We start from the raw sequence: 23,022 nt of genomic DNA, 5'->3' as shown, positions 1-23,022 counted from the left end.
TCTTCTGAATTGCCAAGGATGTAGGGAAGACAGGTAGGAGATGGAGGAGGCAGATAAATACAAAGAAGATTCAAAAAGAGCAGTGAAATAGAAGCCAAAATATCTCAAAATACACGAGGAGGGCTTCCCTGCTGGTGCAGTGGTTAAGAATCTGCCTGCCAATGCAGGGGACACAGGTTCGATCCCTGGTCCAGGAAGATCCCACATGCCGCGGAGCAACTCAGCCCATGAGCCACAGCTATTGAACCTGCTCTCTAGAGCCCGCGAGCCACAACTACTGAGCCCGCATGCCACATCTACTGAAGCCCGAGTGCCTAGAGCCCATGCTCTGCAACGACAGGCCACTGCAATGAGAAGCGTGTGTACGGCAACGAAGTGTAGCCCCCGCTCTCCACAACTAGAGAAAGCCCACGCGCAGCAACGAAGACCCAAAGCAGCCAAAATATGAATTAATTAAATAACTTCAAAAAAAAAAACACCAGGAAAAATGGTCTCCCGAAAGGGAATGCCTATAAATAGCTAGGCCAGGAAAGTGCAACTCAATCTTTCTCAAAAAAGTAGTAAAAAACTGGTACAGCCTCAATGCAATAATACTACAAGAAAACTGATGGGAAAGAGTAGCAAAACTTGCCAGACAAAAACATTCACCAGGGAAAGGTTGCCACAGAATAGAGGAAAATAGTGACCAAGCATTTTACCACAAATATTTTGAAGTTATTTATCTCTAAAAAGTAAGCCCATAAAGCAGAAATGCAGAAACTCAGAGAACAGATTGTGAGAAAGCAAGAAGTGGTGAGAAAAAGGAATGAAATGAATTAAATGTTGTGAGAGCTCAAGGAAAAAGTTAAAAGAAAAGGGGTATTATACAAGTGAGAACTAAAAGTGAAAGCAAGAGAGAATAAATATTGTGGGGAGAAATCAGTAATTAATATCAATTATAGACATTAGAAAAGCAATTGAAATAAGACAGATAAGAGTTTAAAAGGAAGGAAGAGAAATTGGGAGATGAACGAAAAAAACAGGCGAACGTTTCCACCATAATATACAATCAGCCTTCCATATCCTTGGATACCGTATCCACAGATTCAACCAACTGTGGGTTGAAAATATTAGTGGAAAAAAATCGAGAAAGTTTCAAAAAGCAAAACTTGAGTTTGCCACACCCTGGCAACTATCTACATAGCATTTACATTGTATTAGGTATTATAAGTAATCTGGAGGTGATTTCAAGTATACGGGAGGATGTGTAGGTTATATGCAAATACTACACGATTTTATATAACAGACAAGCATCTGTGGATTTTGGTATCTGTGGGAAACCCGGAACCAATCCCCCAGTGGATACTGAGGGATGACTACAATTTTTGTCCTAAAAGAACAGTAAATCAGAACAAAGTTTTGAAATTATGTCCAGAAAATTTCTGGAAAGAAAGAAGAGTTGAATTTACATGTTGAAATGGCATACCATGTGCCTGAGAAAACTTACCTAGAACAGTCAGGAGTAAGACAAGTCCTAGCAAAATTACTGGAATTTAAAGATTAAAAGAAATCATTTCATTTGTCAGGCAAATTGACCAAGACACTTATAAGAGAGAGAACTAGGCTCAGATCAGATTTTTCCACATCATTCAAAGCCAAAGACAGCAGAGCAATTTCTAGAAGACCCTCAAGGAGAAAAGTGTGAGCAAAGGATTTCATAGCCAGCCAAGCTGTCTTTCTGAATAAAGACTACTGAAAAACAGTGTTGCACATGTAACTCAGGGAATGTCTTTCTCATGAGCCCTTCTTGAGGAAACATCTAGACAACAAATTCTAGCCAACTGACAGATGACTGGGGAAACCGTGGCAAAGTGACTGACAGTGTACATGAAACAAATTTAACTGTAGAACTAAGATTTAAAGAAGTGTGAGGATTATGGGAACATCAGATTATAAATACCAAACAGGTACATACTCTGTGCCAGGCAACTGCCTTCATAGTTATATTCCCTAAAGAAGCACATGTATCCAAGAAGTTGTCTTCGAGAATTTTACTGCAGCATAATTTATTTTTTAAAAAAATTGAAGCAAAAAAACATTGAAACAACGTAACTGTTCATGAAAATCTACATGCACGCAAAACAGTACTATACAATGTTTATGGATAAATATACAGTTAAAATCAGGACTGGCTACAGAACTTGCAGGGTTTAGTGCAAAATGACAATGCTGGGCTGTAACATAATATTTCACAAGGGCTGTCTCGACTTAGTTTTGAAATCCTGGCAGAAAACCTCAACTTCCCTTCAGCAGCAGTTTGCTATACCCCGACTCCAACCACTTCCCTTGTCAGACTCTCACTCTCCGGGGCCTCTGTACACACACCCAACCACCTCCCTTATCAGGGATCCCGCACTCCACAGCCAAGTACCAGACCACTGAGGAGAGCCAACTTCTCCCTGTAGCCTGTGAAATTATTCAAATTAGCCAATCCACAGGGTTCCCCAGGAAACCGAGTTCACCCCATCGCCTGCCTGCCTTATATAAGCTGTTACATTTAACAGCTGCAGTTTGCTGTTACCCTATGGGGGCACCCTTTGTGTTGCCCTGAGTGGCATTCTTCTCCCATTTGCAGCTCTAAGAAAGAGTTCTGCCTTTCATCTATCAGTGTCAGTGTGTTGCATCCCATCAAAAGAAACTTTAAAACCTACAAGACAGGGGTGACTTGCCTTGTTCAAAACTAAGAGCATCAAACCAAGCACAGGACCCTTCTAAACACAGGACCTAAAGCCGTAAAGCTGGTACTGGTTAAAACTCTGAAACACATGTGACTCAGAAACACTGAATTCAGAACAGTATTTGACTTCTAGAGAGGGAGAATTAGACTAGCAAAGAGAACCGTATCTAGGATCTTTAATTTTGTTCAAAGGAAAAAAAAAAAAAATCTGAGCCAAAGATGGAGAAACATTAAGATTTGATAAAGCTATAGGTGATGGATATATAGGTGTCTGTCATATTTTCTGAATGCCTGAACTATTCCAATTTTTAAAAACTGATGATTACAGTAATATGATGCATGCAGAGAATGGTTTACAATTAAATGATAAGACAGTATTCAAAATTCTTTAGGATGGTTTTTAGAGCCCAAGAACCTTAAGATAGATTTTGAAAGCAGACTACAAATGAAGGAAAACAAGTTAGGAAGAGTTAAAACAGAAAGTAGAAGGGTGGTTGCCAGTGACTGGGGGAGGGGAAATGCGGAGCTGCTGATCAATGGGTATAAAGTTTCAGTCACAGGGAGATGAAAAAGTTCCAGAGATCAGCTTTAGAACACTGCTTATAGTCAACCAAATTGAACTGTACACTTGCACATTTGTTAAGAGGTTAGATCTATGTTATGTGTTTTTTACCACACACACACACACAAAAAAAAACCCCACCTTGGAGATTAGTGTTTGTCCCTAAGCTTTAACTTACCCAACATTTAAATGACATTAATAATAATTTGGTCTATTTTTAGCATTATAGTAAGATTCAAAGAATACATGTTAATCGTTTAATACAGTCTTAGAATTTACTATTCTAAAATAGTATATGATACTGTTATCATAACCGTATCATTGAAAAATACGAGTGGTTCATAAAGAAAACACAGCATACAAACCAAGAAAGTGGGAAAATACATTATCGTAATATAAAGTGTAAAGGGGGATGAACCAAAATAAATTACAAATATTCTCCCCCCGCAAACTTCGAAAAATACATTTACCTGTATATGTGCTTGTTTTTGAACTTTCCCCTTTTCTAGCATGAAAGGGAAATCGAGACTCACGATTTTTCTGCATGTCTACCACTTCGTAATTTTTAAAAATATATATTTTTTAAAACAGCAACATTATCGTCTGAAGACTTAGGAACCCTCATCAGTGTCAAGATTTGTGAGAGAACAACAGAGGTAAGACTGCTTGACTAGAAGAAACGGCAAGGTTGGGTACATTACCTGCCATCTTCGGGGTTTTTTTGTTGCGATACGCGGGCCTCTCACTGTTGCAGCCTCTCCCGTTGCGGAGCACAGGCTCCGGACGCGCAGGCTCAGCGGCCATGGCTCACGGGCCCAGCCGCTCCGCAGCATGTGGGATCTTCCCGCACCGGGGCACGACCGGACCCTGCATCGGCAGGCGGACTCCCAACTACTGCGCCACCAGGGAAGCCCCATTTTCAGGTTTTTTAAATTCACTATTCTTCAGCAAATGCAAGTAGGGAGAATGCCTGGAACCTTAATATCGCGGATCACACGTCTGCCGCAGCGAGCGGGAAGGACCACCTGGCCAACCGGAGCCACGGGTCTCAGCAGCCAGGATCCCGTCGGCAACATGCGCCCCTCGCGAGATTTGGCTTCCAGCGTGTGGGAGTTGGCGCGAGAGCCCAGGTGTGTTCTGTCTGACCGTGCCACGCCCTCCCCCTGCTGGGGCTCTGTGCTCTGGGCTGACCTGCGCACACCGTGTCAGAGGGCTTCCTTGCTGTCCCTGGCGTCCAGATGTTTGTAGCCAAGTGGGAACAGTGGCAGGAGACTGGAAAAGGGGCGGCCGTGAGGTCAGGTATTTCTGCCCCGGGCTCCCACCCCCAGTTTGCAGTGGACACTTGACTCCCCAACCTAAGGCTCCCTGGACAGCCCTCTCCGAAGAGCTCCCCGCCCTGCTCTTCTTGTGCAGAGGTGGACATGGGCTCCCCGGAATTGCTCACCTCGGGGTGCTGCACGGCTTCCCCAAATCCTGCTCACACCGTGACTAGGCTCTTCTCAGACCACTCAGTTGGAAGGTGCCATGGAGGAAAAGAGGAAAGGCCACTATCAAAATGAGAGCCCCACGGGCGACTCAGCCACGCAGCCCTCCCCCGACCACTGTCCGTGTCGCTCTTATAGTGAAAAAGAATTAACTAAATGTTATGCAGTTAAACATACTGGATTATTAGGAACACCATAAGTGTAATTATTCCATGCTTCTGAAACAAGTTTGTATTTTCGGAACACTTCAAATCATTTTAGTCGTTTACACCTCGACTCCCAAAAACATGTAAGCAGCTTAAGTCCCTCTTAAAAGAAATGAAGAAACAGAGCCACGGCTCAAAACAACTAAGTGATTTGGAATACAAGTGTCTTCCATGGAGGCTGGAACCCCCGTTTGGAGGATGTAAATCACTGCACGGATTCTAAGTGGTTTCAATGACATTTCCATCTTATTTGCTGCCTACAAGCCTTAATATGCCTGATTTAACACCCTTGTTAGCTCACTACCATAAATAATGGCTTTCACCACCTGACAACCTGTGTTGCAAAAGGAGAGGTGAATTGAAATTAATAAGACCCTACATGGGTAAAGCTGGCTGCCCTGTCACTCCCAGCTAAGTATTCTGGGTCAAGGGAGATCTATTTCTAGAACAAAGTTACTCCCAGAATTTTTCATCTTCTCCTTTGCAAATCAAACCCGGAGTGCCCCACTGTGTATAAAGTGGAAATCCCTAATGTTGCTATTATTACCAAGATAAGCTGATGTATGAGTGCTTATTCATCTGACAAAAATACGTAATTGTGCTGATAGTTTTCAAGCACGAATATGTTTAACAAATTGTCATACCGTTGGCATCATTATTTACAACCCAAGCTATGTACTGTTTATAGGTGGAGTCTGGGGAATCTCAGAATCTCACGAATGGGGACAAGCCTCGTTTTACTAATTAAAATTAAAGGCCCCAGGCTTCCCTGGTGGTGCAGTGGTTAAGAATCCGCCTGCTAATGCAGGGGACACGGGTTCGAGACCTGGTCCAGGAAGATCCCACATGCCGCAGAGCAACTAAGCCCATGCACTGCAACTACTGAGCCTGTGCTCTAGAGCCCGCGTGCCATAACTACTGAGCCTGCGTGCCACAACTACTCAGCCCACGTGCCACAACTACTGAAGCCCGCGCGCCTGGAGCCCGTGCTCCGCAACAAGAGAAGCCACCACAACGAGAAGCCCACACGCCACAACAAAGTGCAGGCCCCGCTTGCCACAACTAGAGAAAGCCTACGCGCAGCAACGAAGACCCAACGCAGCCAAAAATAAATAAAAATTAAATAAATTTATTTAAAAAAATTAAAGGCCCAAATATGTAAATGATATTCACATCTTGAAAATAGTTGTCATTTGAGATTAAAAATTGTTAACAGACTGTTCAAACATTTGAAGACATATTATGACGAAATTTACAAACCCTCACCATGGATGTCAAAGATTTTTCTCGCAGCAGGGCTTTTACCTAAATAATTTGCTTGGGATAACTCCCTTTGGCAGCAAAGAGAACCCCTGGTTGGTTTGTTTTTTTTTTTTTCCGTGAACAAGTTCTCCATGTTCAGAGGGCTTGTGAGCAAACCCAGCTCATCAAACTGCAAAGGAGACTCCAGTTGTCTGTCAACGAAGACTTAATTAAGTTTAGGCTATTAAGCAGAACTTCTGAAGCAGATTCTTACATAAATGTTCAGGTTATTAAAATAATTTATCTATTTATCTCCTGGAGAAGCCATTCATTGGCCATTTCTAAAATTACAACTCTGAAAGACCAGTGACAGAATTTGTTTTTCAATAAAAATATTGATAATTAGTCGTATTTTTGTAGTTGGGGGCCATTCGATTTAATTTTGGAGAGAAAATTGCCTGATTTTGTCCAGAGGATTTACTTTAAGTTACTTATGTATTCCTACATTCTCATCTATTTGTTGTGTTCTAGTGTCCTCCAATGGATATTCTCGATAGTACTGGTATTACAGAATCTATTGAAACTGAGGATCACCAGGTGGCCAGTTGGTACATGAGCTTTGTGAGCAAACAGTCCCTAAAGGAACCCAGTTCTAGTCTGAGCTGAAATCAAGTAACACTTACGGCACATCTGAAAATCATTCTCCTTGATAGACAATGAGTTCCAAGGTCATTCAGATTAAATTTCCTGTCTCTTCTTATCATATTGAATAATCTCAAAAGTGATGGACCCATATATAGGAAAGTTACTGCTGAACAATGTAAAGAGTATGACTTAAGAGGTATGTGGTACAGAGTTAGGCTTTGGATGTTAAGGAAGACACAATTCTTTGATTAGCCTAGAAAATAACAGGAAGTACTCTGGAGCACATGAAGTTGATTGTAGAGGAGTTTGTTATGCAAAATAAGAAAAAATAAAGAAAAAGCACTATTACTGGACATTAATGAACAAATCAATCTGAATTATTGAGAAGTCTGAATTAGAACATATAATTTAAAGAACAGTGCTTTTGCATTTTCATGGCCACAATTAGGATGTAGTTTCAATAGATAGCCCAAGTAATTATAATAAAACCCAGGGCTATTCTTGTAAATTGGTTGTGTCCAGGGGTATTTAACAATAATATACTCCAAATTTTCTTGCTATTTCTGTTTTAAATAATCCCTCCAATTCCCACAATGTGTTGAATCTTTTATTAGATCAAGTGACCCAATTTTGATCCAGAAAATACTGTGACTCAAACTGTGGGTGGAAGTGGGGGGGTACATGGAGAGGAACTTGAGGCTATTGGATATATGCGAATAACTCCTGGAAAAAATAAGAGTGTGTCTCCTCACAGAGATAGAGGACAACTAATATAGGATGCTTTCTGATAGCTCACAGGTGTATATATTTCCCTAATGCAATTACTGGAGCATTAAATATATATATGTGTGTGTGTATATATATATATATATATATATACACACATATAACTGAATCACTTTGTTGAACTACATTGTAAATCAACTATACTTCAATAAAAAAATAAAATAAAATAGCCCTCTAGCACTATAACTATCTGTAGGGACAATATTGCAGGTGTGATTCTCTCACTTACCCATCCATTCCATCCATGAGAATTCCAAAGACCTGCTGTTGTGCCTACAAGATAAGAGATCTGGAAAGTTTCTGAGCACTGGATGGCAGTCAGATATTTTAATAAAGTGATGAATCGTAGTCCCCAAGGAGCTCCAACAATTGGGTGTTAATTTCAGACTATGATGACTGTATCCTGAGATAAAATAAAATAACACCTGTGGCACGTCTTAAAAGCAAGCAAGGAATAACTCTCTGTAAGTTGAATGCAAACTTGAAAGTATATAGACTTGCACGTACTTTCCCGTAGGAACCCAATTACAGTTCTACTTTCAGTGCTGAGTCCCACTGAGCTATCCCATCAAGAAGACAATAGGCCCTTCATCAGTTCCTTCTACCATGTTTATTGACAAACATAAACTATAGAGCACAGAAGAGCATGTGAAGATACATTCATGCCAGTGTGTACATGTGCGGGAAAATGAATATGGAAATAGCTGTATCGGTAACTACCCAAGAGCAGAACCTAGCATCTCCTGAAAGAAAATCCACCAAGATTTTGAGAGTCTATGTGAGATAATTAGCAGAAATAGAAGAATAACTGGTATTTCCTAAATGCACTGCACCAAATCTGCAATTGTACATTTTTTTAAAATCACCAAGATAGTTAAGATGCTCCTCTTTCCGTGATGTGGTACAGATCCAGAGCAGCTTACATGGAGAATTGCTCCCACTCTAGGTCACTTAGAGGCAGACGCTTAAGCTCCCAGAAGTTCTGATGTGACTCTCATTCAAGCATTAGCATTCAAAACTGTGCTCTTCCCGTAAGGCTCTTGGTGTCCAGAAGCTTGTAACTTTTAGAGAATATAGCTGATCTCCCTGCTAAGTATCCTGACTACATGAACATCCTTCTCTATCCTTTAGGTAAATAAACCTTGTTTCGTTCATCCATGAGCTGTCTCATTCTGAATCTAGTATTTTCATTCAGTGCAATGATCACACAGTCATTTAAAGAAAGTTAAAACCTACATATAAATTTCATTATGGAATTTCTTATAAGGCATACACTGTCTCTTGTGATGATCACATTTATTCTGGTGACAGTAATCACGCATTTCAGTAAAACCACAGCTCCAAATAGCCAACTAGTCACTACATATTTCAGGGTGAATGTCCTGGTGGCATGACTACCTGTCTCATTCTGTAGCCTAAGCTGTAGGGCCACCTGGTCCTTTTCATAGCAATGGAAGAAGTTCAAGAAGGCAAGCCCAACCATGCAAGGCAGTCCTTTGATCAAAGCAAGTTACGCAGCCAAGCCCAAAGCCAAGGATCAGGGAAGTACGCTCTACCCATCACGAAGTGATGGCAAGAATATGGATATATAAAACTATACTACAGAGGGGTGAAAAATTGGTACAAATAACTCAGTCTTCCACAGTCACCAAGGTAAACAGAAAAGAGAACTACATTAGGAGATAGAAATCCTGGATTCTGTCTCATTCACCCACTCTCTATTTGAGCGAGGGCAGAACCTCTTTGAGTCCCAGGTGGGTATGGAGCAAATAGACTGAATGATTTATGAAGTTTTCTGTGATCCCAAATATTCTCTGAGCTCATTATCTCTCACTTCAAATCAATTCCTTCTCCTATCATGCATGTCATTTTCAAAGCTGTCAGTCTCCAGCTCAGGATCAATAGATTAATGCTTGATTTCTATAACTGAGCAATGACTCACTCTGGTTAATATCTCCTTTCAAGTATACTTTCTATAGGCACTGACCTTGGCCCCTCACATATACTCCTTCCTGTCCTTGACATTTAACCTTAATCATCAATTATTGAAAGAATGCCCCAGAAGGTGTCATAATTCCTATATCACTTAGCCTAATACTTTTTAATAGCCCTTACTCAAGTCCACATCCAAACGTTTAGTGAATTCCTCCCCACCATTTCCTACAGGTCCCAATTCATTAGCCTGCTGTTCAGAGACCTCCAAACTCTCCTCTGCTTTCTTTTTGTTGTTCCCTCCATCCACTCCACTCGAAGAAAACAAAATCATCCAAGTGCACTAACCTTCCCACTGTTAACAAAAATTCATCCAAGCTTGGAAATAAAGCAAAAGGATGAGTACCACGTCCTTTCAATGTCATTTGGAGGCATTGCTCAAAAGGTCCACCCAAGGATTATTGAAAGGCATATACTTTGTTCAGCTCACTGTTTATCATTAAATAAAGACCTAGATGTAATGAATCACAAGTTGACATGCAGATTTTTGTCTAGTAGAATAGATAACCCAACGTTACAGTTTACTGACTTATAGAACATCATCTGGTTTGGCCTCTAACCCTGAAGTCATATCGTTAACTTTCCTTTATTAGATTTGTAAGGATATCTAGCTCCTCAAATGCCCTTGGAACCAGCCACACCATTATACTGGTTTCCTCATTATTTAATGAGATGAATAATATCTTTGATGTGTGTTCATTTTAAATTTGTAAAACAGCTATGTTTTTAACTTTTTGTAGAGTGTGCTTTAACATTTATCTTTGTGAAACCTTTTCTCATTCTTCCTTGCATTGCTCATACTTCGTTCTGTTCCCATCAGAAATGTCAGCCACTTGTCCAAGCTTATCAGAATCCTTCCTACCTCTCCTTCAAGTTTTTGTTCTAGTTCCATTTCCTAGCAAGGATCTTATCTTCCTTTAAACTGATCAGGCATTTATAGCCTGGCTTACTTTTGCTTCTTTGTGATTTCATTTATTTTTCAATGTTTATTTTGTTTTCTTGACTGTTGCTACTGAATTTTAATCATAACAAAATGAACTTAAAGTAGGTTAAACACTGATATTTATATACACAAAAAATGACAGTCATGTTGCAGTTTCTAGGACTTTTGAAAGACAATAATTGTTACCTCGGTATCTCATAGAATATTACAGAGTTTTTTTTATAAAAGAGGAAAATGTTGAACAAGGAGACATTCAACGTCCAAAATATATTAATTAACACTTTTATGACTTTCCTAGGCCAGCTTAGACAAGATCTGGGAAATGCTCTAAATAAATAAAGGCTTTGCAAAGTGGAAAAGAATGAGCACAGGTAGATAGAAAAAAGGTGCCAGGCACAGCTGTGGAGTCAGCCTTTTGTGAGAAATCCACTTTCAGAGAATCACTTGTAAATTTATGTAGCGCCAAAATCACTGTCATCTTAAAAAGAAAGGCACTAAGAAGTTCCCAGGGGTGGGACACCTAAATACTAGGACAGCTATACTTGGGCACAAAACAATGGGAAGATTCAATTCTGAGCTTCAACGATGTTTTCATTAAAAATTCTTTTTATTATGAGCTAGTTGTTTCAGCTGGGAATATGATTTAAAGACACTACCCGAAATAAAATTGAAAGAGGCTGAAATTCTACATTTTTTCAGTTAAGCTAGAAAGAAAGAAGATGTCCTTACTGCTAGCCCTTTAACCAAGTTTCTCATTCTGAGAATTCCTGGACGGCTGGGCTTATGGGTAGATGAAAAGCAATACTAAAATCAGGCTTCATGAACCAGGAAGTTTGCGTGGCTTACCCTCTCATCTCCAAGGCTCTGTTCTCTCATGCCCACCCACTCCATCTGCCTGGACCACCACCTGATTATGTCACTCTCAGAAGCCTTTAATAGCTACTCACCGGTTCCCAAAGAAAATTCCAGTTTCTCATCCTGCCATTCAAGATCTTCACCATCTGATCCCAAACTACCTGTCCTACAGTGTGGGATGTCTATATGATATGCTACAATATTACTTCTATTTCTTCACATCTGTACCTTGTTCCTGTTCTTTTCCCTGCACGGCACATCTGTTGTCAACCATCTCTGCTTCTTCTTCTAGGTTCTACTCAAATACCACATCATCCTTGAAACCTTTCCCAGTCACCACAACTCAAAGTTTTTTCTTTTTCTAAATTCCTATATCTTTTTATTTTGTATTATTTTGTTTCAGTAATCATATAATAGGCACATGTATTTTTCTCCCTTACACGATGAGAAGAACAGCAACCCATATCTTATACTGGGTTGGCCGAAAAGTTCATTGGGGTTTTTCCGTAACATCTTAGGGAAAAACCCAAGCGAAACTTTTGGCCAACTTTCCCATAGCGTAATAAACCCTCAATAATTACTTGCTAAGTGAAAGAACTACAAAGAAATGGTAATGATGTTCTATGCTGCTTTTATGGAATCAATATTTAGAATTGAATCATTTGACAATTTTTGTGTTGGGGTGATCATTTGACAATTTTTCTGTTTTCTCCCCATAATCAGACAATACAAACATCTTTTAATGAATCAAGTTGACCAGAAGGTTGACAAGCCTATAAAATTCTAGTTAATTCAAACCAACCTCTTGGTTTGACCTGAGCATGACCCTCTGAAAATGTGGTACCGAATCGATAGGACACCAACTTTCCCCTCCAAGACAACTGTTTAACAGTTTTAATCAAAAGTTAATTGCAATTGCCTAAAGAACCTTCAGAAAACTCTGAGGTCAGAGCCTCTGGTGCAGGCTGGGTTTAAGATTTTTGTGCAGGGTGTTTACTGGGAGCGCAGGGCAGGAGGAGGGCTGGGCAGTGGGAGCAGTTGGGCTGCAGTGCAGTCATGACTAATCCCTCATTCCATGGGGAGCTCTGCGGCTGGGATCGCCCTGTTCACGCCAGGGGGGACCCAGACCTTTACACCCCTGAATTGATGGATCACTGGAAGTGGGCTGGCCCCGGAGGCAGACACCCTAGGGCAAGGTGGAGCTCCTCAATGGAGACAATTCTCCAAGACTGCTGAGGAGACCTCTCAGTGGACAACCTCCAGAGAGGAGGGAATAAATCCTTCAGTCCTGAAGGAGAGATTTGGGCCAGTGAAGTCCAGTATCCACAACTAACTCTAAATACCAATACATCTAATGTCCTTTTCATTAAGCACTAGAGTTTGGTTTTGTTTGTTGAACACATTTTAATTCTTAAGGTGTAATTCTGTTTATGCTCCTTTATTTGTGTTTCTTGTATATTATTCCTGTCTGAATTCCTGATACAAGTCTGAAACATGTATCACAGCGCTTTTCCCTAACCTCAGCAATTTTGATTCTCAAAACAAATGAAATGTGTGTTTGTATCTCTTCCTTTGAGCTAATTGTCCTATTGCAACAAGAATGATAAATAGAAGACATATTTAGAAAGTAACGAGATCTATCGTTGTTTTTTATTCTTTAATACTTCTATAAAATTAACCACTGGTTTATCTATCAAGTTTGTTTCTTCGAACATACAGATATTTAGTGTATTTACTCCTAAATATTTACAGCTGCACTGTTTATATACATTTGTATACAAATTTGTGTTATGAAGATGATCTTATTGTAACTGATTAACCTCAGGCTTACCCTGCAGCCAGGAGATGGTGCCTCTTTGTGAGGTCTCTCCTTGGACGACTTCCGGAGAGGCAATGCATGAGAGGCTAAGAGCGTAGATTTGGGATTAAACAGGACTGTGAAGAGGAATGGAATGTAGGGTTTAAGAGCATGGATCCTGGAGTCAGACTGCCTGGGTTCAAATTCAAGCTCCACCAATTATGTGCTGTGTGGTCTTGCATATTTCACTTCATCGATTTGTGTCTTCGTTTTCTCAAACATAAATGGGAAATTAATCATAGTATTATAGAACTGCTGTGAGAAATAAAAAACACATAAAGTATTCAGAGCAATGTCTCGACACACTTAGAATGTAATCAATTGCTGTTTATTATTATAATTGTTATTATTAAAAGCTTCACATTCCAGCTTTTAAAAAAAAAGTAATGAGAAAGAAAGTGAAGTATGTCCTACTGTCATACTGCAGAAACTTCTTTTATTATACTTAGGGATGTATCTAAGGCAATAGTTTATAGCATAAAGCATTCTGAGGAGTCAGCAAATATCTGGCAAATTTGGACAAACAGGATAATTCAGGGTCCTACATGGATTTATTTGTCCCTTGGGACTAACTACTAGTTTTGATGTCTTTGCTTTTAGAGTTTACCAAGTGCTTTCACATACATTATTTTGTCATTTTATCAATGATTCTGCAAAATAGCCTAAGATGATAATTTTTTCTAAATTTAAAGGTACAAAGTATAACCCAGAGAGCTTGAGTGATCTTTTTCTGCATCACACAGCAAAGCAAGAAGAGTGAATCCTTAGTCCTGCTATTCTAAGTACACAGACAGGTCTAATATCACAGCAGCAGCTGTCAACTATGACACAGCCATCCACTGTGGGACCCTCACAAGTCATCTGTTACTGGAAACATGTGAAGCTCTCAAATGATGGACTTTTATTTATAAGGAGGGGTTGTTTGCATAAAAAATCTATCTCGTGCTCATTTGTGTTCAGAAATGCTTTCTCTAGTAAAAGGAAATGGCTCCCGGGGAAGAAGAAAGTTTAGGGCTTTGATAAGCCTAAGGGAGTGTGTCTTGCATATGAATGTTATTTATCAGGTGAGTCTTGGTGGCAAGTGTACTGCATCACCCTGCCTCTATGATCTATGACCATGTTTCCCCCTTTATATTTGCCTCTCTAGACAGCTCCTGAATTTTGGCTTCACCTCTAGAACTCTTTTTCAAAATAGAGTTAACCACATATTAATTCCCTGAAACAACTAACTAGCTGCTTATCGGTTTTTACTAATCAAAGTTAGTCAAACCCAGGCTCTCCTGTCCTCTCCTCCATCTACCATGCCTAGTTGCTTTTCTTCTTTTGTACCTAATTCTGCAGCATGAAAACATTTCATCAGGAAAGAGTTTATGAAGCGTAGGGGACTAAACTCAGAACAACAATGAGAATATTTACCTATTAGCAATTGCAGAACTGCACCCAGCGTTTCAACTACATGACGGATGACCACGAACCAAGGAAGACTGGCAGAGCAGTCACCACCCCACCAAGGGCATTGCACCATTACTAAAAATACATTGGCCATATTTTGCACACAGTAGGGCTTTTAAGGAACAATAAGATGATAAAAGAAAATCAATGTCTAGCCAACAAATTTCAATTAGTCACAATAAACTACGGAACTTACAGTATATTTTAGGGTAAAGATAAGTTCTCAGATCTTTCTAAACATCCTTCTTTCAGCAGGGGACACACACATCTTGCTTAGATAAGACTGAAAATAAATCATATAGGACACACAATGTTGCTAGAAGAGAACGAAGCTGATTTTTTAACAAGATGATTCCAAAATATAATCAAATGAATTAGAGGAGTCACCTAGAAGGCTATACAATGGATGACTCTAACTTAGTGAAACTTATTTCAAAAGCTACACATAAAAATGAATTTCCCTATGGGTAAATGGATAAAGAAAATATGATATATATTAATATAAGCCACACAGATATACAATCAAATATTATCCAGTCATAAAAAGAAGGAAATCCCACCATTTGTGACAACACGGAAGGACCTTGAGGGCTTTAGGTAAGTGAAATGTCAGACAGAGGGAGAGAAATACTGTATGATCTCACATATATGTGAAATCTAAAAACAAAAGCATAAACAACAACCAAAAAAAACCCCAAAAATGAACTCAGAGTTGCAGAGAACAGATTGGTGGTTTGCCAGAAGCAGGGGGAAGGGGCGGGTGAAATAGGTAACGGTGGTCAAAAGCTACAGACTACCAGTTAAAAATAAGTAAGTCCTGGGAACATCATGTCCAGCATGGTGACTATGGTTAACAATACCGTGTTGTATATTTGAAAGATGTTAAGAGAGTAGATCTTGGGCTTCCCTGGTGGCACAGTGGTTGAGAGTCTGCCTGCCGATGCAGGGGATGCAGGTTCGTGTCCTGGTCCGGGAAGATCCCACATGCCGCGGTGCGGCTGGGCCCGTGAGCCATGGCCGCTGAGCCTGCGCGTCCGGAGCCTGTGCTCCGCAACGGGAGAGGCCGCAACAGTGAGAGGCCCGCGTACCGCAAAAAAAAAAAAAAAAAAAAAGAGAGAGAATAGATCTTAAAAGTTCTTATCACAAGAAAAAGAATTATAACTATGTGTGGTGATGGATGTTAATTAAACTTATTGTGGTGATCATTTCTCAATATATACATATACGGAATCATTATACTGTACACCTGAAACTAATATATGCTTTGAGGTATATGTCAATTTTACCTCGATAAAAAAGAATGCGTCTCCCCTTTGTATTCTTCTTTAGGGCAGGGATACCTGCGATACAGCTTTGGCCCAGAACATTTTAGAACTCCTTTTTGTGACTGCCCTCAGATCAAGTAACAGTAACTGCCAATCGCTGAGCTCTTGTAAGATTCCATGAACTTACAAATCTTCTTACACATTTCGTCTAACAAAATCCTTCACAGCAGCAGCCTGAGGCATTCCAGATGGCTCCCAGAGATTACAAAACTTAAAATGCCAAGTTGGTCCCAGGTCACGGGGCTGGCAAGGAAAGAAGCTAGCATCTGACCCGTCTTTCTCCTTCCAAATCATGTCACTATGCAGTCACACAGGTCACATCATGAAGTCAGTCAAATTCACGACTTTGCACACTGTGACAGTTCTGCAAGCTCGTGTGGACGGCCCATGGTTTCCCAGTCTCCACTCCAAGGATACCAAAATGTAAGAGAGAAGTCACCAGAAAATGAGATATAGGTCCTCAAGGGGCTTATGAGATGGTGAGGTTGGTCTCGGTTAGTACCAGGCTCTTGCCAAAAGATACATCTGTCTGCAAAGGATAAAGCTTCACCACCACTGGAGATGATTTTAAAAATGAGGGGATGGGGCTTCTCTGGTGGCGCAGTGGTTGAGAGTCCGCCTGCCGATGCAGGGGACACGGGTTCGTGTCCCGGTCCAGGAAGATCCCACATGCTGCGGAGCGGCTGGGCCCGTGAGCCATGGCCGCTGAGCCTGCACGTCCGGAGCCTGTGCTCCGCAAAGGGAGAGGCCGCAGCGGTGAGAGGCCCGCGTACCGCCAAAAAAAAAAAAAAAAAGATTTCTCATGGTCTAGTTCCAAATATAAATATAAGGCTACAGAATTCCTTCTCTGGCATATTGTCATATCTGCCCTGAGTAAATTTTACATGCAAGGTGATGGTTGTAATATCTACACACAGAGAGAGCTAAGACTTCCTTAGGTTTACACAAAAGGTTGTGGGAATATACTGTATCTAGTTCCTAATTAGAGTTTGTTTAATAACTGAGAATCCAGAAGCTACCACCCAAGAAAGGCCTCAATGCCAAGAATTCTCTTATATTCCAGCTTCTTCAATCCTCCATGGGTAGAACAACTTAAAATTACTTCCAAACCCCATTTTCCAGTGGAGAGAGAACTACGCTAGGCTTCCATTGTGCTAGGGATGGTAGATGGCACTTTCAGTTGTTCGTCCATTCGGTCAACAAAGTGAATTAAGCACCTGTTAATGAATTAGACACTGTGGGTTAGGGGCTCAGGTGGTCATCTAAGTTGGGGTCAAGATGAGGCAATGATAGGCCACGCCTCCACCAAGACCACCCACTAGGGAAAAATTGGAAAGACCAGAAGGAAAAAGTTACTCTCCTTTACGCATGAGAACTTCTTATCAAGGAAACAAAACATAAGAAAGGAACAGACTCCTGATTCCCAGAGGCCTGCAATTCTAGCAGTAAAACTTGGCAATGGAAGCCCTGCTATTAGCATCATGTGGACTGTGGTGTGACCTACCAAGCATTTACCCTCAGCCCTGTCACCACTCCTGCAACCACTAATGGAGATGACACTTCATACAGCTGCCAGGCACTTGGGTTAATACAGTCACTTGGGAATTTGGATTCCATCTTCAAAGCGTTCCTGACATTATATTGTTTTCTCTACTTTGGTGTACATTTGAAACGTTTCCATAATAAAGTATTTTTAAATCCCTGGCATACAAAGGGTCATCAGGCTTCACTTGAGCTTTTCCAGAAGTGAGATCCTACCACTCCATAAAGTTTATATTCAGCTGAAACTTGACTTCCTTTCACATCCACCAGTTGACCAAAGTTCTCTCCTGTGAACTACATAAAAGTAGTTCTTTACACAAAAGTAAATCTCTCAACAAGAGAATCCTCCAAATAACAGGATGGTTATTAGGTGTATAATTTACTATCCAAAATGGGGACAAATTTTGAAGGTAAAAAGTGGTACTAAAATAATAAATATATTCTACAAGGAAGATATACAGATTACCAACAAACGCACAAAAGGATGCTCAACATCACTAATCGTTAGAGAAAGGCAAATCAAAACTACAATGAGGTATCACCTCACACCAGTCAGAATGGCCATCATCAAAAAATCTACAAACAATAAATCCTGGAGAGGGTGTGGAGAAAAGGGAACCTTCTTGCACTGTTGGTGGGAATGTAAATTGATACAACCACTATGGAGAACAGCATGGAGGTTCCTTAAAAAACTAAAAATAGAACTACCATACGAGCCAGCAATCCCACTACTGGGCATATACCCTGAGAAAACCATAATTGAAAAAGAGTCATGTACCACAATGTTCATTGCAGCTCTATTTACAATAGCCAGGACATGGAAGCAACCTAAGTGTCCATCGACAGATGAATGGATAAAGAAGATGTGGCACATATATACAATGGGATATTACTCAGCTATAAAAAGAAACAAAATTGACTTATTTGTAGTGATGTGGATGTCTGCCATACCGAGTGAAGTAAGTCAGAAAGAGAAAAACAAATACTGTATGCTAACACATATATATGGAATCTAAAAAAAAAAAACAAGGTTCTGAAGAACCCAGGGGCAGGACGGGAATAAAGACGCAGATGTAGGGAATGGACTTGAGGATGCAGGAAGGGGGAAGCAAAAGCTGGGACAAAGTGAGAGAGTGGCATGGACACATATACACTACCAAATGTAAAATAGGTAGCTAGTGGGAAGCAGCCACATAGCACAGGGAGATCAGTTCGGTGCGTTGTGACCACCTAGAGGGGTGGGATAGGGAGGGTGGGAAGGAGACGCAAGAGGAAGGGGCTATGGGGATATATGTATGCGTATAGCTGATTCACTTTGTTATACAGCAGAAACTAACATACCATTGTAAAGCAATTATACTCCAATAAAGATGTTAAAAAATGCAAAAAAAAAAAAAAAGGAAGAAAGAAAAGAAACATAACCCCTCAAAAGATTAAAAAAAAAACAACAAAATGCTGCATGGACTTGCTGTGAGGGCCAAAGGTGGAGATATAAATACAACCCCTTACAAACTGTAAAGTCTAGAACACATAGAAGGAATTATGACTATTAGTAGTACAATTTAGTAAGTAGAGAGCAAGGGGGAAAGAGAACATACTATAATTAAAGTCCAAGGTGGCTGTGCATTTGGGGAATTATTTAGATATAGTCTTTACTTTTTTTTAACAATTAATATACTTCACAAAAAACTCAATAAAAGGGAAGAAAAGTTTCAAAAAAATACTGAATGCTACTGCCTTGATACCATAACAAAAAATTTTTATGCTCTTTTAAAGCTGTTTTTGGAACTAAATTATTTTTTTCTTAAGGACTTTAAAACTCTGATAGCATCAACATTACAGGGATAGAGAGTTTATGAAGGCTTTTACTTATCACTTCAAAATAATTCAGTCAGAGAGCCTCTAACAGTTTACTCCTGGCACAGAAAAAACAACCTACCGAATTTTTAACACTGGCTAAGTTATGAAGCCAGATTTTCAAAATTTGATTTATTAAAATCAGAACTATTGTTTAACTTAAAATATTTCACAACATAAATGTGATCAAAAAATAATAACCCTCACTTCAAATAAGCCCTTAGTTTTTATTGAGGGCATTTATGACAGTCCATAAATTCACTTGCCATAAATAAGAAAAATGCACTTACTCCACTGTATTTATTTCCCCAGTGTTTTTGTAGGGGACAGTTGACTTCTTTATCCTACTGCCCATTATCCTACCATGCATCAGCCTACTGCCCATCTTATTTGGAAAGAATTCTCCTGATTCAAGTGATAAGAGAATTCTATCTTCTACTACAGAAACTGAAGGATCCAGATATCACCTCTCCCTGACCCCCTGAAGAGCCAGCTCATGATACTGAATCAGTGAAATCCTTCAGCTTTGACCTTGAATCTGCAAAGATGCAGGTACATCTGAAGACATTAGCATAGTAGCACTGTGAGGTTTGCAAAGGTGCCAAGCGTGGTATCCTTAGCATGAACTAGACTGTATTCCCTGATTTCTAACCGAGACTCATTCTCCAGCTTTTGAACGGAAGTTTTTTAACTGATCATTATTCATCCAGGAAAATAATTTCTCCTTAAGTTTCCAGAGTTGGTGTTGTTGCTTACAATAAACCCTCTGGTGAAGAAATTGGTATTTGTGAATAGATTGTAGACAGCGGACGCTTAGAGAAAGGAGGATTCTTGGGTTTGATATTGCCTAAACAGTGCTGAAGGGGAATACAAATCTCCTGTTCTTAACGACAGGTGAAAATCTGGCAATGCAGGTTTCAAGACTATAGGGCGGGGTAGTTACTTGTAATCATACTGGAAAGCTTAAAGAGAGAGAAAGAGGGTAAAACCTGTGCTGTCCATATGGTAGCCACTAGCCCCATACGGCTAAATAAACCCTGGATACCTGAAAACTTAGTGCTTAAGAACAAAAGAATGTAAAATATCTCATTTCTAATTTGCATACTGTTTATATGTTGAAATGATAATATTTTAGGCATATTGAGTTAAATAAATTATAAAAATTAAAAACTATATAATAAAGATATTATAATTGTTAAAATTTGTATTTATTAATTGAATATTAGGTTTTAATAGAGCGGGAGCTCTATTAAAAAGTTCTAATCAGAAAGCATTTTCAAAAATAAATTGCTTTCCAGAATGTAAAAATAACATATTTGGGACAGATGCTAAACCAGATGGGACGCTGAGAAACATGCATGAACAGGGAATGACCCAGGTGAACTGAACCATATGTTCACCCTAGTTACCATGTCTCATCATCATTTCCCTTGTTCAGGTTGCACATCCCTGAGTCTTTGAACTCTGGGTTTCTTCAGTATCCAATCTCTTTCATCTGACAATATGCACTTAAAATATGGTACCAAAAATAACACAATCATCCTGATGAGTTCTGACCAGTGTCCATTACAATGAAGCCATCACTGCCATTAATCCAAACAGTATATTCTCCTAAAACTTCCCTCAGATTGCATTAGCCTGCCAAGCAGCTGCAACTGTATTGTTGGCTCCTATTCAGCTTGTAATCAACTGAAATTTTCTGCACATAAAGCCCTACTAAACTTGGTTTTCCTCTTTATAAACATTCATAAAGGATTTTATTTTTCATGCCTAAATTCTGGAATTATGTCCTGTTAGTTTCAGGCCATCATGATAGACTATTAATATAGCTTTTGCTGAACCGCTTGTCATCAAATATATTGTCTGTTCTTCCAATATTTTGTGACATCCAAAGTTTGTTAAGCAAATTCTATGTGTTTTTAATCCAAATTGTAATTAAAATGTTTGACAGAACAGGGCCCAAACTAATCTGGTTAGCCCAATTAGTTAACATTTTTCAGCCAGGTAAGAATTCACCTAACTCTTCTGACATGAGGTCCATATTTTTCCATTTAATCCAAAAGAACATCATGAGTGGTATCAAATAGGCCAGAAGATGATAGAATCCTCAAAGTAATTGTTTACATTTTACATGAGGGGAGAGGGTTCATGTTGGCAGTGTAGGAAGATCCTGAACTCACCTCCTCCCGTGAACACATCAAATACACAACCACATATAGAACAATTCACCACACTCTAGCTGCAGCATTCCATAATTAGGAGGGACCACAAAGGTATGAATCTTTTCCATGAGGAGCAAGTAATTCAATTTTCACATCAGGCACCACAACTCCTAGATCCTGCACAGGAGAGACAAGCCTCCAAAACACTTTGCTTTAAAAACCAACTGGGAATACACACAAAACTATAGAACTGCAGGGAACAGAAAATCCACTCTCAAAGTACACATTCACAGACTCACTTGACCCAAAAGGCCATCAAAAAAATTTTCAGCAGAAACCTTATGAACCAGAAGGGAGTGGCATGACATATTCAAAGTGCTGAAAAGAAAAAACTTTCCAAATAAGAATTCTCTACCCAGCGAGGTTATCATTCAGAATTGAAGGAGAGATTAAGAATTTCCCTGAGAAGCAAAAGCTAAAGTAGTTCATCACCACTAAATTGGCCCTATAAGAAATGCTTAAGGGACTTTTTTAAGCTGAAAAGAAATGGCACTAATAAATAATAAGAAAACACACAAAACTCTGGAAAAGGTAAATACATAATAAGGTAGTGTACTGATCACTTATAAAGCAAGCATGAAGGTTAAAAGACAAAAATAGTCAAATTAACTAAAATTATAATAATTAGTTAAGGGATGCATAAAATAAAAAATGTAAAAGAAGATATAACATTTATAAATGTATATGCATCCAACAAAGAAGAACCTAAATATATAAAGCAAGCACTAAAAGACTTGAAGGGAGAAATTGAAAGCAGTACAATAAGAGCAGAGGACTTTAACACCAGACTTACATCAATGGATAGATCATCCAGACAGAAAATCAATATGGAAACATGGGTCTTCAATGACACATCAGACCAGATGAACTTAATAGATATATACAAAACATTCAATCCAAAAGCAGTAGACTATACATTCCTCTCAAGTACACATGAAACATTCTTCAGGATAGATCACATGTTAGGTTACAAAAAAGTATCAGTGAATTCAAGAAGACTGAAATCACATCAAGCATCTTTTCTGACAACAATGGATGAAACCAGAAATCAATTACAAGAAGAAAACTGGAAAAAAAACCCCACCAAACATGGACATTAAAAATATGCTACTGAACAACCAATGGTTCATCAAAGAAATCAAAGGAAAATTAAAATACCTGGAGACAAATTAAAACAGAAATATGTTATACCAGGGGCTATGGGATAAAGCAAAAGCAGTTCTAAGAGGAAAGTTCATAGCAATACAGACCTACATCAAGAAATAAGAAAAATGCCAAATAAACAATCTAACTTTACACCTAAAGGAACCAGAAGAAGACAACAAAAGCGTTCAA

The sequence above is a fragment of the Lagenorhynchus albirostris genome, chromosome 5 (genome assembly GCF_949774975.1).
Source record: "Lagenorhynchus albirostris chromosome 5, mLagAlb1.1, whole genome shotgun sequence".
In the NCBI taxonomy this organism is placed as follows: domain Eukaryota; kingdom Metazoa; phylum Chordata; class Mammalia; order Artiodactyla; family Delphinidae; genus Lagenorhynchus; species Lagenorhynchus albirostris.
The sequence above is the reverse complement of the archived record's forward strand: the minus strand, read 5'-3'. Positions refer to the sequence as shown.